The sequence below is a fragment of the Mesoplodon mirus genome, assembly GCF_964341445.2.
Source record: "Mesoplodon mirus genome assembly, chromosome: 1".
In the NCBI taxonomy this organism is placed as follows: domain Eukaryota; kingdom Metazoa; phylum Chordata; class Mammalia; order Artiodactyla; family Ziphiidae; genus Mesoplodon; species Mesoplodon mirus.
The window spans coordinates 225,744,251-225,759,717 of record NC_138976.1 but is presented as its reverse complement, the minus strand read 5'-3'; the positions used below and the strand labels follow the sequence as shown (position 1 = coordinate 225,759,717).

Here is a 15,467-nt window from a genome sequence, read left to right as displayed (position 1 = left end):
TTCGCTTTTATAATAGCGAAAAACACTTCACTTGCTCGGCTTGAAAAGATAGGATCCAGCTTAGTTCATGCTCAACCTCCCGCTCACTTTCTCCCGGTTCCACGCTCCTCCATCTTGTCTTTGCCCCGTTTTAGAAGAGCAGCTATCTGAGCGCCAGACGGACTGCAGAACTAGGTCAGGTGGCCTTACCCCTCTGCCTTTCTAACGAAAGCCCCCAGGGCCACCTTCTCTGTGGGTGACACTCATGTGGGGATCGTGAACATAGTACCTGCAAAGCACTTTCGCTTAGTGAGAATTAAAGAAGTCAGCCCTGGAGACAACTTAACATGAAGTGTAAAGGGCTCAGATTTTTCCTTTCTCCATTCTCCCCACCCCTGCCCACCCAATGTGAGTCAAGGGCTAGCTCTGACAGGTAAAGGGCCCTCCTTCTTAGATGTGACCTAAGAACTGGGAAACAGGTAGTCTTTCCTCTGGGGCACAGGACGGAGAGCCAAGGGAGGGATCCCAGGTAGGTGTGGCCCAAGAGACTCCCTGCAGAAAGCAGCTCAGGCCAGAGGGTCAGGATCTAGGGAGCAGGTGACTGGTGGAAGCTCATAGATCTGGAGTCGGAAGTCTTGGGTTCTAATCCTGAATCCGCCACCAGGTGAGTGGCAGGACCACAGGCAAATTGCTTAATGTCTCTCTACGCTTTAGTTTCCTGTCTGTAAGTGGCAGAGGCTGGGTGCTTTCCTACACCAACATTTTGTGACATTAAATCTCCTCAGGTGGATATCTCCAAGCCGTGCCATTCTGTTCCTCAAAAGGTTCTATAACAAGGGGCTCACTGCTGGTCCCACACAGTGGAAGGGTGGAACACCAGACCTCTAAGTCTGAACTCAGTCTTAGCCATAGATAATGAGTATGTTCGGGGAGAAACACAAAATGTGAGGCCCATCTGCATGTCTATGATAAAAGGCTTGGACTGCAGATAAAACTTCAGTCCATTCACTAGGCAAACGTTTACTGAGTAACAGCTACCACTGGGCACTTACTATATGCAGGCACAGTGCCAAGTACATTGCATGGATTGACTATTTCATTTATCTACACAATCACTCTATTCCCCCATTTTACAGATGAAGAAACTGAGGCACAGTGCTATTAAGTAACTTGCTGAGCTTAATATGTGGCAGAGCCAAGATTTACAGGCAAGTAGTTTGATTCCAGAACCCAAATACTGCCACTATGAGCAAAGCATTGGTACTATGAGGGATAGAAAAGGGAAAAAGCAAGGGCTTTCTTCTCACATGTCCTCCTTTCAATTAAAACATATTTTTAAAAAAGACTTCAATTCCCGGAATCAATCCCTTCCCCTCCCCCCATCTTTTCCACAGGCTTTAACACATTGTATTTCACTTTAATCGCTCCACGTGTCCGCCTGTCTCCATAACCCTCTCTTCCAAATTTCAGTCTTCTCAAGGGCAGAAATCTTATTTGATAGCTTTGTATTTTCCATGGTTTCTAACATGTAGTAGATGTTTCTAAAAGTTTGTTGAATTGAGTTCAGAAAATTGGACTTTCCAGCTCGTCCTTACACAGTGTAAATCTCTGTCCTTTATGACTGAAGATGTAGTACCAGGGATGTGGCAGAAACACATGTGCCATGGTCCCTTCCACTGTGCAAACACAGAGAAGCTCATGTGCAGAAGGTGCCACGTGATGCCTCACCAGCACCTCAGCCCGAGTGCCCCTGTTGTGGGGGTAACTATGGGCCCAGGTACCTTTGGCCTCTTTTTGACACTGACACTGATATGGAGAGCTGGAGTTGCAAGGAGGCTTGGGATTCTGGTCCAAGCCACTCATTTAATAGATGAGGTGATTAGGACCCAGAAGGGGCTACAGGTTTATCCAGAGTCACACAGCCATTTAATGGCAGAGCCAGTAGTAGGTGCCTTGAGACCTGGTCATACCCCATTTTTCCATTTCAATATGCTGCCTTAGGAACTGATAGCTCCCCTCTATAAATCGGAATCCCAAGGCCAAGCTTTCCTCACCCTGGTGCAACCACTAGGGTGAGAGGATTAGCGATAAGGCATGAGCTCTGGGGTAGCCCGAGTACGTGGTGAGCGCTGCCACCTCCATCTTTGCAGGAAGGTGGAATCGGTGATCAGGGCTCAGCCCCGATGGGGGTGGGTGGGGGAAACAGGCTGCAGTAAAGGGTCTCAGTGAGTCATAGACATTTAAAACTAGTCATTTCATGCCCCTCCTAGACGGAGGACAAACCAAGCCAAAAGGGGCATTTGGTACATAAGACATTTCTGGACAATAGCTTTCAACTATCCTCATAAATATTCCAGCCTTCAAAATAAAAAAATAAGGCAGCAAAGCCGTGGATGGGGTTGAGGGGGGAGGCATAATGGACAGGGTTCTGGACTTGGTCCTTGTCATGACCCTCATTGTTTCATGGGGTGATCCTACGTCCCAGTTTATGTCCGATGTCCTGCGTAATTATTCATAGTACACAATTCACTCATAATTTCACATACATTTAATGGTCACCCTTCATCACTTGGACTCTCTAAGCTTTGGTTTCCCCATCTACAAATTAAAGGGTTTTGAGTTAATATCTTGGAAAATGCTTCCATTTTATGAAGGTGGGGCTAAAAGAGGAGCCTCACGGCGTCTTTTGTCTGGGCAGCTGAGATCAAAGTCACTTTGGATTTGTGACTGCCCTGTTCTTGACAATGACCTTTGGGCCTCAGGTGCACCACTGGGGAGCAGATATTGATTTTTTTTAAATAATAAAATAAACCTTCTGAATAACAACATGAGAATTCATGAGCGCTCACCTCCCAAATACGCAAATCAACTGTTAATTTTATTCATTTTCAACATATGTTACAAATATTCGAACTGCTGTTCCCACCCTAGCAGATCCCCTCCATCTCTTCACCAGTTTGTTTGTATTTAACATGTAGCTGAGTGGAGGTTTTTGGATTGGGTTCTTAACTGGGGCAGTCAATTCACTGTCTTTTTTTTTTTTTCTGCCTGTGACGGTTCCCAGCCCTATTCTCATGATAAAGAAATGTTGTTGGGGGACAAGGTCGTGGCAAGGACACCCTCTCCGTGTGCTCCTTGTTGTGGCTACCCCAGCCGTCAGGCAGTCTCCCTTTCCTCCTATTCCCACCCACACATCCCTTTATACCCGCTGACTCCGAGGTTCAAGTGTGTGTGTGTGTGTGCGTGCACGCACACTTTATTTTGTGACTTCATTTAGCTTAAATGGTCCTTGATGGCTGGAGTAGTATTTAATCATTCTCCATACCTCCCACTGTGCCCTGCATACAGTAGGTGCTCAATACACACCCAAAAGAATGAATTAATGATTGAATGCCTCTGGAGGCCAAATATGGAGTTCTGTATAATAAAAGTGCCTATTTGTGAAATACACAAATTTCTTTCTTCTTTCTTTTTTTTCCTTTCTCTTTCTTTCTTTCTTTTTATTTTCTTTCTTCCTTCCTTCCTTTCTCTCTCTCTCTCTCTCTCACATTTCAGGAGACCTGGGGTCCCAGCCACACTGTAAATGTATGGCTTTGCAAACCACTTTATTTTCACTGTTTTGATCTCACATGTGTGGAGGCTCTCAGACTGCTATTTGCTTCACTTTATAACTCGCACCTTGGAGAGGCTGGATGATAAATGAGAGATGAATAATTCCTTATTGCTACTTATCCGCTGAATCTATAAACTAGGGTCAGCATTTACTCAGTTGGGTTTAAAGCTGTGCCTGGTATACTTATTAACCTGCTTAAAATAAGCCATAAAAATGGGCTTGGTATACAATTGTTTTACCTAATTTTTAAAAATGACATTGGTCATATCCCACTAACTCGTGGGGTGACCTTTGGCAAGTCACTTAACCTCCCCGGGCCTCACCTGTAAAATGAAAGGTGTGTGTGTGTGTTAAATCAGCTTTAAGAGCCTTGCAGCTCTGTCATTCCTTGATTTCAACATTTGCAGATGAGTGAATTAAGGGATCCTGATAACAGCTATTACAGCAATTACAAATCAGTTCATATAGACGATCTCAGGAATCCTCAGCATATTCCTGGAGGGTGGGGAAGGCAGCACTTACTAGGTAGAGTAGGGCATTTTGAGTTTTATTCTGTTACTTATTAGTCGTGTGACCTTTGGCAAGGCAACATCTCTGAGTCTCAGTTTCCTCATCTATAAAACGGGCATAATACTCTAATAATATCCACACTGATTACCCCAAAGAACAATCAAATGTGAGGATCAAATGTGATATGTATGTGAAAGGACTCTGATAGATGCTATTCCTTGTCTGCATCTTACAGACGAGGCCATCGATCAAGGTAATGTTTGTTTAATCAGTTCGTAGTAGGGTCAAGGGAAGGATAGTTTGATCTCTTTCTATTTTGATTACACTTGGAAATTATTTAAAAATTATATAAAGGTTGAGCACTTAGGATACTTCCCTGGGGTCCGTGTGTGTTCAAGAAAACCCCGTGCCTGATGAGGCATTTCTGAGAATGCTAAATGGCACAGTGATAAGAAAATCAGCCAATATCTACTGGCCCACGGACCAAGGAACTCCTAGGTAGTAGAAAATAAAGCATTCTGTGAAGGCTTTGGAAATATGCACGCTTCCCAGCTCTGGTTGTCCTAACTTCTCATACCCCTTGCTTCAGGATGTATCCTGGCCAGATGCAGGGTACATATGGTTGGCTCAAGGCTTTGGGTTTGTTCCCTTCAGAGACAAGTACAGAGAAATTCGTTGTTACTGAGGACCTTTGTTGTAGAGAATTCAGTCAGCAAAGATGTCTAGAATGTGCTCCTGTGAGATTATTCTTCAAAACATTACCTACCACCATGCCTGTACGGTGCAGGGGGCTGGCAAATGTGGCGTGAAGATAAACATGGTGCCTGACTGGGCCCTGCTTGCCTCGTAGATGGAGAAGGGCAGAGAGAAACTCGCTCCAGTCTACAAAAAACTAAAATTTTGTGGTTCTACCAAAATTCTATTCATATTCCTTTATTACCAACCAACCAACCAACCAACTATCCAAAGGCTGACCTCAGAGTTAAAAAAAAGTATAGAGCTTAGAGAGAGAGGATAGGAGTTGTATTTTAAGTCGATATCCTCTACTGTACTCAGACTACAATTTTTTAATTTGCTCAATGTTTATATGATAATTAACATCAATGAAATTGACCTTCAACTCAATGCTACTTTTATCTTCTGTTGCCCAAATGTGTTACATTAAATTAAAAATCTCAGTACAAGATTTTTTGAAGGCTCCCTAAGTTTATGGTGGGATTTTGTTTCTATTTCTTTGTGTTACCACCCTCCCCTCAACCCCATGGCACACTCCACATATGAAGTGGGAGGAAGGCAGCCTTCATCTTTATAAACTGCTATTTATTCCTCTACAAATAAAAACTATTTCAGTTTTGAAAATGGCACCTGACATTCACTAATACTTGTAATTTATATGGTCCTCAGTCTCGTTCTCAGTGGTTAACTTTCTTGCTTTCACAAAGGTCTTCCCTTCTGAACACTCTCTCCAGCTTTTTGGCCACCACTAAAGGTCTGCTTCCCCTACCCAAGTTCCCCTCTTCTTCTCCTGGGGTCTGAATAATCAGCTTTTATTTGCAGCTGGGCTAGAGCACCTGGCCTTACATTCCACCACATCCTTCTGCCAGCAAAGGGAGTTTTGAGAAGAGGAAAAATTTACAAGAACTTAGACTATTGTTTTCAATTTCAGCAACACTCAAGGTTGCAAGTGAAATTCTGAGGCAATCTGGATGACTGTGAAAACATTTTCTAAAGGGGGAGGGAGAACCCCATTGTGGAAAAATCACTCCTACCAAACGTAAATGTCTCTAGAGTCCAGGATTGTTTTTGGAGTTTGAGTCCATTGAGTTTTGGGGACTTTAAAGCTATATTCTCTAAAATGAATGTTTGTCATAAGCACAACAGTCATGAAATCTTAAGAAGCAAGAAATGTCTTGGATCTGATCAATCATCCCCACCCCTCTCAAAAATATTTTTTTCTAATTTCAAAGAAACAGGAGCTCATTGTAGTTCATTTGGAAAATACAGGTGAGTATAACAAGGAAAACACAATCTGTCCTTAACCACATCACCCAGAAAGAACCATGGAGAACATTAGTGTTTTCTGTCTGTCTGTCTCTCTTTCTCCCCACTCCACCCAGCCAGTTTCACACAGTATTTCATAATCTACTTTTTATTTTAAAAAATATATTATGAGATATTCCCATGTCATTAAGTATTTTAAGGAAAACAGTTTAATGGCTACATTATGGATTTTGCAGTTTATGTAAGAAAACTCCTATGTTCAGAGTTTATGTTATTTTCTATTTTTCCTTAAAATAAATGAATGTTTCAAGTGCCTTTGTCAAATCCACATAAATTTTGGTAAGTAAAGCATCTTGTAAACCCCTGATTATTTCCTTGGGGTAAATTGCTATTACTAGAAAAAGTGGGTCAAAAAAATATGAACAGTTGTAGTGTTTTGGATACATATTGCTAAATTGCCTTCCAGAAGGGTTACATCCAAAATTCCCACCAGCAACACTCAACTTTGGGTGAGATAATTTTAAAACATATTTATGAATTTTGGGATAAATTTACACCTCTTGTTAGACAAATTTAACTACTGCAGTGTTTTGAAGTTACAGGTTAAGAACAAAACAAACAAAGCCAAACAAACCCATGAGGGACATTGATGGCCGGCTAATGAATTACACTCTGGAGATTATTTTAGGGACTGGGAGAGGAGATTATTTTAGGGACTGGGAGAGGTCTTGTCCGCCCTCTAAGGTTTGTGAAGATTTCAAAATACAAGAAACCAAAGCACAAAAATGTTAAGTAATTTGCCCAAAATAACATAGCCAGTAAGTAGTGGACATGGGATTCAAATCACATTATTCTAACACTACAGTCTAAACTCTCACATTCACCCAGGGACAATGCACCCTTAGTATCTCATCAGAACTAAAGTTTCCAGAACGTTTTTTGTGATGAGGTCATTATCCAGAAGTTGCCTTTTGTAGCTTTTAAGTTTTTAAACAGCAAATGAGAATAATCTCAGATTATAGAGGAGGAATTTTATCTTTGAATAAGGTGACATCCTCCGCTATTGAGAAGCACATTCACACATCTTATTTCGAATACGCCAGAAATAGAAGTGGAATAACTGGGTCCAGGTCACCCAGCTTGTAGGTGGTTGTGTTGAGACAAGAATCCAGGCTCTGGACATTCTTTGGCTACTGCCTATACTCTGGCTGGCAGCACAGAATCCCTACGGACAGGCGAGGCAGGCCAGCTTGACTACAGCCAATGGCATCCTAACATTTCTTTGGGGGTTAGTATCCTGCACCTGGAGACTCCATTCCCAGGGGAAGTCTGAAGGGAAGGTGGCCCAGCCGGGTTAGCGGGACACCTGGGGGGTCACAGTGGCACGAGGGGCTTAGCAACCTGAGCTTAGGTGTGGGCAAGCGGAGACCGACTTCTTCTAGGGAAAGACTTTCCAGTCCACGGAGCTTCGTTCAAGCCCACGCGGCCCTCGTTGCAGCTTTCTGGGGCGGGGATTCCTGCATTGAATTGAAGCCTGGACCAGATAACCTCTGAGGCCCTTCTAACTCCCAACGTCTCTGATTTGTATGTCTTGGGGGAAAGAAGTGAGCAGTCACGGGGCTGGAATAGTTGATTTAGGGTTCCGCCCACGTCGCCAGCGTAGTCCTCATCTTGGGCAAATAATTTAACATGTCAGTACAAGGCACAATGCCTGGCGGAGGAAAGCTTTGTAAATGTTTGCCGAATGAATGAACGAAAGAATGGGTGGATGGATTTAAGTCTCCCAAGTCCCAGGGAACACTGGTGAAAATTGGAATCTTACAGCGCCCCTTGATTGGCGTGGAGTTTGAAAAAGACATTGAAAAAGACATTGTAAAAAGAAAATGTGATATTCCAAACCCAAAGGGACCCTAATTCGTCCTTACACTGACAATGGGTAGAATTATAGTTTACCAGCAACGTAAGCATACCACGTAGGGGCGCCTTGTGAGTCCACACGAACTCAGCTTCATTAATTCCCCCGCCACTCGCCCCTCCCCCCCCGTCCCCCCCGCCGCCTCCAATGGGCCAGCTCAGCGCCTCCTAGGCCCGGGTGGGGCACGCCAGCCCCCGTCCCTCCCTCCTCCCCCGCCCCGGATAAATGCCGAGGTCTAATGGATTGTTCATGCTGCTGTCCAGATTAGATAGCGAGCCCCTCCGTTATCGCGGCTGGAGCAAACCCGAGCGGCCACCAAGCTGAGAGTTTTCGAAGGCAGCCCCGCGCCAAGCCTGGGGAAAGTACGAGGCCCGGGAGAGCTGACAAATTCTGGGGCCCTCAGGCGGTTTCCTCCCAGAGCCTCCTCGCAGGACTTGCCCTGAACCCTAAATCCTGCCCCTACTCCCATAGTGTTTAAGGAAGCAGGTATCCGATGTGGTCGGTAGCTACTATCTGCTGAATTCTAGGGAGTAGTTCTACAACTCGTAGATTCTGCTTGTCAACTTTCCAGAAGCTAGAACACTTTGAACAACCCTCCCCCCCCCATTAATACCAGAGAGATGCTTTTGCACAAACAGGGACTATTACATGCGACCAGTACGGTACTGCCCCTCCTAATTTTTGTTGTTCTTGAATCATCGCAGAGGAAGCATAGCTAACTTTCTGACCTCCGTTCTGATTTTCCCATGGTCAAGTTTTTATCTGTTAATGATCTTGTTTCTTGAAAGTTTCTTTTTAAAAGTTTCTTAAAGAAATAAACCTTGAGGGACTTCCCTGGCGGTCCAGTGCTTAAGACTGCCTTCCCATGCAAGAGGCATGGGTTAGATCCCTGGTCAGGGAACTAAGATCCCACGTGCCGTGGGGTGTGGCCAAAAACTTAACAAACAAACAAAAAACACCTTGACACTTCTCCCCACAGCCCCCCGCCATGAGCTACTTTTTTTGGGTCTCCAGTTATTTTCTGAAAAAGAAAAGGATATACTATCTATCAGCACTGTTACAGGAAACAAAATTTTCACGTAGGCTCTAACAACAAATTCCATAGAAAACAAATAACAGATGCTCAAAATTATGACTTATCTACAAGGAGAGACTAATTGTTCTATCATTATTACGCTAGAACTACTCTGATATAACAAAAAGCAAGCAAAATCTTAGCTGATGAACAACTGAAAGTTATCTATTTATACCGTATCAATTTCCTGCTAAATCTTTGGAGTTAGTGGAAAGCCATAATAAAAGGTGTGGCAGGACAAATCATCTGGCTCAGTATTAAATGTTTCCACAACATTAAACAACAACACTGCATCATGATTTTGAGAGAATCAAATGTCTTGTTAGACATCCACTTAGAAGCCGGAAAATAATTTTGTAGGGCGCTACTTCTTTAGAGGTGGAGATTGAAGAAATTCTTTAAGGGCAAGCAAAACCGCTACTGTGTAGTTTAACATTCAGAAATTAAAATACCTCGCCAACAGGAAGGCTTCTGATTCATCCAATGAGACATCATCAGGTAACTTCTGCGTGCAAATTGGACACCCGAATTAGTAAAAACGAATTTACTATAAGGGGGTAAGGGTCTTGGGTTGGGATGAGAAAATATCAGGCCAGACGCAGAGGAAAATTTAAAGGCAGAGCGTGTGTAAGTTAAGAAGACAATACTAAACGAATAAAGAAAATCCCTAAGAACGACCAGTGGGGTGGATAACGGAGAAACGACATCTCTCAACATCTAAACAAAAGCAGCAGCCATTCCAACCCCCGCCCAACGTTGACCCTCGCTAACGCTGCACAGGCGCCTGGACCCCAGCCCCCCGGTGCGGGCATCTGCGGGGGGCATTGCAGGCACTGTCCCCGGGTTTAGCGACGTGACGTATTGGAAGGATCTGCGGGGAGTTTTTCCAAGACCAGGAGGAGGCTTGCTGGGGAATTGTCGAGTTTGGGGCGCGGGCCGAGAAGTGAATAAAAGACTGCCCCAGAACCTCAGCGTGCCCAGGCCCGGGGAACCCGTTGATCCCCCCATAAGCCCCCAGTCCAGAAGCTGCGCAAAATCTCTACCTCCAGCCCCCGCGCGGGGCCGTGCCTGAAAGGCTCTTTGAGCCGAGGCCAAGGGAGACTCCCTGAACCCGGTGTCCGTGGCCACTAAGCCTGCGAGCCCCGGGGGCCTGCCATTCACGCCCCCACCCCCCTACCCCGCTAACCCGGTCGAAGAAATGACTGATCCAGTGCCTTTGGGTTTGCAGTCTGCGGAGGTTCGCTGCGACCCTCGACTCTGGGGAGGGGGGGGTGTGTCTCCACGGGGATGTTGAGATGCAGAACAGCCTAACTGGGGGATGGAGTGTGTGTGTGTGTAAGTAAGTAAGTATAACCGTTTTGATGAAACTCCTACTGTGATCTGTGATTCTTGGCCAGTGTAGGGACTTCACAGGGGCGGTCGCGACCGGAAGGACACCGGGGGACGGGGTTTCTCAAGCCTCGCTGACCCGACCCTGGAGGCAGAGGCCTCGGGGCGAGCGGGTCCAGGGGCTGCTAGTGCCCTGCACACGGAGAGGGGCCCGCAGGCGGCGGGCAAAGCCAGCCCCCCTTCTCTTGCCCGGCACCCAACCCGCCCCCCGCCATCAGTGCGTCCTGCGTCCAGCATCCCGCCGCCTCTGAGCTCCGTAAATGGGTCTCCCGTGCAGAGGGCAACCCCGGCAGCGTTCTGATCAGCGCCAGGCCCAGGCCCGAGGTCACACCAGGGCTCGGAGCGCGTCCGGACCCCACAGCCTGCGGTCTGGGCTTTCTCGCCCACCAACCCTACTCTCAGGACATTCGCTTGCGCGGGGATCCCGGGGCCTGAGACCCGACCCTGAAGACCCGCAGGCGCGACACCCGTCCGAGGTGGCCTGGCCTACAAGGCGCCACAACAGTTGAAATGCGTTCAAACCAAACCAGCGTCGGCCCCGCCGGGAATAGGACTAAGATGGGGCTCCGCGGCCTTGTGGGCCGAGCGCAGGAGAGTGGAAAAAGCTCAAGGGCGCTGGTGTACACTTGCAGAGGCCCGCGGGTTCTAGGGCGCGGTGTCGGCGGGGACCCTGCGAGCCTCCAGGGGAGCCCCCTCCACCACCACCACCTCGTCCCCTACCCGCACTCGGGCTTCGCACTAGACGGCTCGGCCGGAGGCGCCCGATCCGGGAGGTTAGCAGCCCCGAAGCGCTTTTTCAGGCTTCCATCCACCAGGTTTCCGCAGAGCTGCGTACTTCTCATCCGGGCTCTCTCCTGGGAAGATCTTCTCGGATGAGGACGAGTCATTCAGCCACCGGTTCGAGCCTCGTTGCGGGGGAGCCTGGCGATGTGCTGTAACTTGGGACAGAAAATCTTCCTGCAATCTCTTCTCTCGCCATGCGAACGGTGGGAGAAACAAGAGCTCTATGTAAAAGGAATTTGTAAACTTTGAAGCGCCGTACAAAAGGGATGAAAACGGATGACTAATGATTACTACTGGCATCCTCTTCCTAATTTTTCTTATGTTGGGACAATTCTCTGGCTCTTGGAGGGTTCCCAGAAGTGGTTTTGAGTGTTCTCATTATTTTGGAGGCTCCATCTCACCCCTCCTCCGTTCCTTAATTTTTTCCCCCCAAACGTTTCGTTCCCTTCTTCACACTCTCGGCGGAGTTAGGTCTGTTCGCCCAGGACCCGGGACACTTCCAGGGTCGCCGTCACCGCCGGGGGACCCCACCCAGTCCGCCCGCGCTACTCCCTCCCGGGGGCTGCGCGCCCAGCTCGGCGGCCCAGGCTCGGCCCCGAGCGCCCCCACGCCGGCGCCCGGACGGGGACCTCCTCGGTCCTCGGCTCCTTTTCATTCCGCCGACAGCCTCGAGATTGCTCTCTTCCCCTCCCGCCCCTGTCCTTTCCGACCCTCCGCCGGAGCCTGACGCCGCCTGGTTTATTGACCTTAGATCGGCTTCGGGACTTTATCAGACCCAGCGGGGGCGTCCCGCGGCGCAGGCCCCCTTTCCCAGTGGCGCGGCGGGAGCCCCTTTTAAGCTTTTCTAGAAACCTCTCCTTCCTTTCCCACGCGCACCTCTAATCGGAGAACCTAGAGAAAAATCTCCCGAATTCGCGTGGTCGTGGAGAGAGCCGAGGCAGAGCCCTCAGGGCCACGCACATTTTCCCGTGTCGCCCCTTTATCTAGATAGTTCAGGTGAAAGTGCCTCCCCCCCCCAATTATTCGGATAATTGTCTCGAATCTCCACTTGGTGCTGTGTTTAGACAGCTGGAGATTGATCGCTTGAATTGCTTCAGTCTCTGTGCTGCCCCAGCCCTAAACCATCTCTGGACTTACACATGCCGAACTAGAATTTTCCGTCCCATAAATCACTTGGCAAATATAACAAGGCATTAGAAAGTCATTTGAAATGGATATTTTATTGGGTTTGAGGAATAGGACAGGGATAAAGAGCAACTTAACATTTCCTCAGTACCAAGCCCACAAAACTAAGATTTCCCCGCTCCCTGCCAATCGAATTCACAAATGCAGTCACTTTCAGAGACAAACGCTTTAGAAGAAACAGGAAATGTCTAGTTTGCTAAACATGAATTCTAATGATTCTGTAGAAAAAAAAAGGTTCATAAAGTGGGACTTTTAAATATCCTTTTACGCTAGGCTGATTTAATCAAATAAGACTAACAGAAACAAACAAACAAAATCCAGCACATTGCTACTATTAATAAAAAAGCCAAATCAATTTTGTGATGGGATTCCAGTAGCCTTTCACAGTAAGCTTTTCCCTCAATTCAGAAGGGCGCTTCCCTGATTTTGCCCTGCTAAAAAAAACCTCTCAAATTCCCTTAATTTTGGAGAACACACAGAAGAATGAGAATATCAGCCCTGGGGGGACATGGGGAGGGTTAAGGGAACCAGAGTTGGGCAGGGGAAAGATAAGTAAGGCAGATCAGGGTGAGTTTTGAGACAGCTTTTGAATCACCCCGCTGGAAGCCGGCGTGAGGGAAACGTAGCAGAAGGAACACGTTTCCATTCTCTGCTTTGCAGAGTTAATATTTGCAGTAACTATTCAGACACCAAGAGACTTTGTGCTAAATCCTTCCCAATTCCAGATGAGCGCTTGTTTAGTCCTCCTAAGGCTACAGAGTTAAAATACCGCATTGTGTGTTTTCAACCTTTGGGCAAGTGGACGAAGCTCAGATAACCTGCGTGGTTTCAAACTCCCCCAGAGCCTTCGTTTTTAAGCAATGGTTGGCCATTCTCTACCCGTGTGCTTTCAAACCTGCCCCTCTGTCTTTACCACCGTATCTCCTTTTCTTTCCGACTGAGCCCTTTTCTCAGCTACAAATAAGATGCCAAGCTCATTTGCCCGAACAGTGGGTTTATAGGTAGCAGAGGTAATTTCGATTTGTTTGCAAAAAGCATATGCAACCAAGCTCTTGAAAGCGCAAAGTGGGCTCGGGGAAGAGAAATACCATCATTGAGGTACACCTGTTAAGACCCACCTTCACCCCCTCCTTCCCATCACATGTCTGGCTCCAGAATTAAGGGAAAATTAAACCCGACACCAAGCCTGACTGACCCTTGACCTGTGAATAGGTGAAGAAAATGATCAGATCCTGAAGGCCACGAGGCCTGTTTACTAACCCACCAGTGAAACCAACAAAAAACGCCAGTGAGATTTTCTGCCCTGAAAGCATCCCAGGCAGGTCTGACCTGGGTCAGGAAGGGTTCTCCTAAACTTTCTAACCAGTTCTCAAGACAGAGCATCCACAGCAGGGACCCCAGGGGAAAGCCATGCGATCTGGGAGGGTTGGAGGAAGCAAAGGCAAGAGGACCCAGGGGCACCTGGTCAGATCGTTTGACTTTTCGTGTGGCGTGAATTTATTTGTTTTTTCTTGAGAGACTGCCCATCCCCATCAATTTCTGATTGTTCAAGTGGGAAGCCGAACCAGAAAATGGCGAAACTAAAATGACGCCCAATTGTAAGAAAGAGAAACCAAGAAAATAAACCAGAGAGCGAGAGTAGGAGCGCAAGCCTTGGCTCTGTGGCTTGGCCTGCAAAGAATCTCATCCTTCCTGTCCCCAAGGCCTGAGAGCCTCTGCACACCCTCAGTCCACACTGGCTGGTCCTCTCCCTGCCCCCCTTCCCCCACCGACCTTCTATCCTCCAGCCCCCTGCTCCGGGCCCTCCCGGCTCCCTCGGTGCATCTCCCTCTCTGCCCTGATGAAGGGGTCACCACGGGGGCCAGAAGGGGACTCACCCGCGGTGGGAGCGGTGTCCCTGCGGCTCCTCACAGCGTCCCTCAGTCCCGGGGACTCCAGGCTGTTCTCAGCGTGTGGGAGGGAGGCGTTGTGAGCTGTCTCCCAGCTCCCTCGGAGCTCCCAGCTTTCCCCTCGGAATTAGATAACAGGAAAAATAGATAAGGGAAGTGGTTCATTAATTCAGCAAGCCTTTTTTTCTTTTTTGGTATGTGTACAAGTAGAAGGAAACCCTGCTAGGGATTGAAGCCCTGGTTGGACATTAAAAAAAAAAAAAAGTCAATGTTCACAAGGTTCCAGGGATGCTTCTGAAAGGTCACCCGGAAGGACCGGAGATCAACAAGAAAGAAACGGAAGGAATCACTGTTCTTGGGGAGAAATGCTGATTCGGAGTGCGGCTTCTCCAGCCAAAGTCCCTTCCAGGCTCTAGTCCTTTCCTTCTGAGCAGGGAGGGCTGCTCTGTGGTCTTTGCCTGGGTCATGCCGTCATCCTCGGGGGGCAGGAATGATAATAACAGCAGTACTATTCTTCCTATAGCATGGCAATAAAAAATAACAGATTTTCAGAGCCCGTGCTCGGGTAGCACTTCCTGGGCTCCTCAGGACAGGAGCAGTTGGGCAGATTACATAATAAGAGATAATTGAGGCAACTGAGCTCGGAGGGGTTAGGAACATGGCTACTCACATAGCAAGGAAGCGGATGGAGCCCACACTGGATTCAGATCTACTGATTCCTAATCCAATAATAAAGAAATCAAAGGATTCTTAGCATTGGAAGAGAACACAGAATTTCAACTTCCTACCCAAAGCAGGAATTCCCTGCGATGTGATTATCTGCACTCTATTTGAATACTCCTGGTGATGGGGAGTTCATCCCTTCACACTGCAGGGATGTACAGTGCTACTGGCTACCACGTTTCCCTGCCCCACAAATGACCCAGGATTGCGGGGCTGTGCTAGGCACACAGAAAGAAACAGGGAGCAGCAGCTGTGGCGTGATGTGGGGGACCAGGCGGACCAGATCTCTCTTGACAGGCCTGCTGTGTAATTCTCTTGGGTCACGTCTGGCATCCTTCAGGGTAAGTCTCACCTGAGGAGTCAGTATCTCCCAAAGGCAGTTCTTAAGAATAGTAAGAATAAACA

The 15,467-nt window shown here is 47.4% G+C and overlaps 1 protein-coding gene across 1 annotated transcript in view; it reads right to left on the bottom strand.

The window, feature by feature from the left end:
• The window catches only part of GATA4 (GATA binding protein 4), a 79,744-nt gene extending 65,336 nt beyond the window's left edge, over positions 1–14,408 (bottom strand). The window contains exon 1 of the mRNA XM_082622604.1: positions 14,328–14,408. The gene's annotated coding sequence lies outside the window, so the exon portion shown is untranslated. The remainder of the gene's footprint in view (positions 1–14,327) is intronic.
• Between the last annotated feature and the right edge of the window lie 1,059 nt (positions 14,409–15,467).